The sequence below is a fragment of the Octopus bimaculoides genome, chromosome 3, assembly GCF_001194135.2.
Source record: "Octopus bimaculoides isolate UCB-OBI-ISO-001 chromosome 3, ASM119413v2, whole genome shotgun sequence".
In the NCBI taxonomy this organism is placed as follows: domain Eukaryota; kingdom Metazoa; phylum Mollusca; class Cephalopoda; order Octopoda; family Octopodidae; genus Octopus; species Octopus bimaculoides.
The window spans coordinates 22,582,656-22,586,588 of NC_068983.1; positions in this window are offsets into that span (position 1 = coordinate 22,582,656).

Genomic DNA, 3,933 nt, shown 5'->3' on the forward strand with positions numbered 1-3,933 from the left:
ATATATATATCTTTTACTCTTTTACTTGTTTCAGTCATTTGACTGTGGCCATGCTGGAGCACCGCCTTTAGTCGAGCAAATCGACCCCAGGACTTATTCTTTGTAAGCTTAGTGCTTATTCTATCAGTATTTTTTGCCGAACCGCTAAGTTATGGAAACGTAAACACATCACCATCGGTTGTCAAGGGATGTTGGGGGAACAAACACAGACACACAAACATATACACTCACATACATATATATATATATATATATATACATACATATATACAACGGGCTTCTTTCAGTTTCCATCTACTGTATCCACTCACAAGGCTTTGGTCAGCCTGAGGCTATAGTAGAAGACTCTTGCCCAACATGCCACGCAGTGGGACTAAACCCAGAACTATGTGGTTGGTAAGCAAGTTACTTACCACACAGCCACTCCAAATGCTTGCAATAGAATGGACTCCACTAAAAGTGCCAGGTGTCAGTGTTAAACTGAGTAACAGATCAAGTGTTCTACTGGAATAGGCCATGACAAGTACTATGAAACAAGCATCCAGTACACACTGTAAGGTGGTTGGTGTTAGGAAGAACATCCAGTTGCAGAAACTATGCCAAAGAAGCAATGGTATAGGTAGAGTGTGTGCCACTCAGGGCTGCCCTTGAATTAGCTGCCTCCACCTTGGGCCCCCAAACCTATACAAGCTTAGAAGTGTCACTACCACAAAAGCATCACCCAGGGTGATCCATCTCCTCTCACCCCTTCCTAGCTATGGTACTGTAAAGCAGGCATTATAGCATGATGCAGTCTTCAGATTGGTTGGATCACATCAGACAATCCAACCCATGCCAGCATGGGACATGAATGTAAATGATGATGATGATGATGAACTAATTCTAAAATGTGTTGGTAGTAATTTTTGATTTCATGAATCCTGCAACTGTCATGCTTACACTGAAAGCAGGAAATTACATTGATCTCATGAATTTTTGAATAAAATGTGTTAAATTAATTTTTAATATGAATGGAAAGCAAAATAAAATAGAATTGGCCGCAGTTACTTAATATAGTATTAAGTGTTAAACCAAAACAAAAATTTCTGAGAAAAGTTAATCATTATTCAATCATATTATTTCATTATCTTTACCGATATAAAATCTTATACTCACATGAGAAAATACTATTCACTTATTAAAACATTCATAAAAAATTGCATACTCTGCATTGTCCTTAAATGACTAAATCACTATTGGTCACAAATCTGCTATAATTATTGGTTTCATATTTTGGCACAAGGCTAACAATTTCCTGGGAGGTGGGGATCAGTCGATTATATCAGCCTGGAACTTATTTTATTGACCCTGAAAGGAAGAAAGGCAAAGTCAACCCTGGTGACATTTGAACTCAGAATGTAAAGATGGATGAAATACTGTTAAGCATTTCACCTGGCATGTTAATGATTCTGCCAGCTCACTGCCTTAAAAATCTACCATAATAATTGATATTGACAGATGATGTCAAGCAAGTCGCATTATAACATAAACTCAATGAACTGAGAGATATTCTACTTGGTTGCTCCACCTTTTAATTAGTCAAACTGCTCTGTGTTTACATCTTAACATTTAAGAAATTTAAGAAAACAAATTGTTTAATGTAGTCCTTGATACTAGATCAGTGGTTCCTTATCTGGCATCAACAAACCCTTGAGGCATCTACAAAAAAGGGTAATTTTAGGGAGCCCATGAGCTATGTTCAAAATTTTAAAAGGCTGCAGTGTAAAATTCATAATTACTGAGTTACATACATCTTTCAACTGAGAGATGAAACTGGGCAAATAACTGTGTCATAGGTAGCGTGCTTACCAACCACATGGTTCCGGGTTCAGTCCCACTGCGTGGCAACGTGGGCCGACCAAAGTCTTGTGAGTGGATTTGGTAGACGGAAACTGAAAGAAGCCTGTCGTATATATGTGTGTGTATGTTTGTGTGTCTGTGTTTGTCTCCCCTGACATTGCTTGACAACCGATGGTAGTGTGTTTACGTTCCCGTAACTTAGTGCTTCAGCAAAAGAGACCAATAGAATAAGTACTAGGCTTACAAAGAATAAGTCCTGGGGTCGATTTGCTCGACTAAAGGTGGTGCTCCAGCATGGCCACAGTCAAATGACTGAAACAAGTATAAAAGAAAAAAAAAGAGAATATATATAGAGCATACTGAATAGACTGATCTTGGGTCTGTGAGAAAATCCATTTAAATAAACAGGGGCCCTTGGTATGGAACCAATATGCTTGATACAATTGTCTGAATATAAGACTGGCTGCAACATGACAGTCGGGACTGCTAGATAATGGTTGACAAGGTTGTTCTTGTTGTTTAACCACTGGTGGACTTTGAATAAACTGATGTACGAGCAATGACCATCCAACCATGGTCATCACATCTTTTCTTAAACGCAGAGCGTCCAGGACAACATTATTGAGTAATTATGATGTAATTTAATTGAGATTTGTCTTTTATTCCTAGCAGATCAAGCAACTATATAGAGATGCTCTCATTGACTCAAGGTTGATTTGGTGATGGTTGATGTGTGTGTGTGTGTGTGGTGTGAGTAAGCAACAAAGATAAAGTTAACTTTTCTATAAAAATAGATACAGTAACAGTCAGCTACATCATAATTGCATAGTTTAATATTAGTATTGACATTTAAAAGCAGTGAACTAGCAGAATCATAAGAGCATATTTTGTGGTATTTAATTAAAGCTCTTTATGTTCTGAGTTCAAATCCTACTAAGGTCAGCTTTGCCTTTCATCCTTTTGCAATTAGTAAAATACTAACATGGAAAAGCAGATGTATATTGATGATGTATATACATGTTCATATCACATCATTCATGTATATATATATATATATATATTACAGAGATGTACTTGCATAGCAAGTGACTTGATCTGAGATTGTGTGCTGGAATGAAAACAATTGCAGCGTGGAAGGTGTTTATAAGCCATTTAAGAAACACACAAAAACCGTTAGATTCACTTCAACATTTAAATTTAATTTGCCAAAATATTTTTGTTGTTTTGAGGCCACGACCTGTTCACTGACAGTGATGCAGCACGGAATTTTGTCAGTGAATAGGTCGCAGTCTCAAAGCGATGAAAATATTTTGGCAAATTAAATTTAAATGTTGAAGTGAATGGCCTTATATTTCATTGGCAAACATTCATTTAGTAATATACTACAGATGTTGGCCCATGAGACAAGATATGTGGCCATTCCTAAATAACATTCCCATTCCTAAATAACATACCCAACCAATAATCATATAAGACCCTATAAGACTCACAACTGGTCTCAGAGTCAAAACAGATGTTAAAACAAATTCCATCTGTCTTTGTCTGTGAAAAAATTGAGAGAATCTGCAATACATATAATATCAGAACAGTGCAATTTTTGTAGATTTCTCACCAATGTTAAACCTATTTAGGAATGATTAGAACACAAAAACTACACATATTATATATCATGTATCTGTGGAAGATCTTACAAAAAGGAAACTGGAAGAGCCTTAAAAGCTTTAATAATAAGAGGAGAAACATTGATGTCTGAAATAGCTGAACAAACATGTTGTGGGCACTCCGTTGCTTACGACGACGAGGGTTCCAGTTGATCCGATCAACGGAACAGCCTGCTCGTGAAATTAATGTGCAAGTGGCTGAGCACTCCACAGACACGTGTACCCTTAACGTAGTTCTCGGGGATATTCAGCGTGACACAGTGTAACAAGGCTGGCCCTTTGAAATACAGGTACAACAGAAACAGGAAGTAAGAATGAGAGAAAGTTGTGGTGGAAGAGTACAGCAGGGCTCGCCACCATCCCCTGCCAGAGCCTCGTGGAGCTTTAGGTGTTTTCGCTCAATAAACACTCACAACGCCCGGTCTGGGAATCG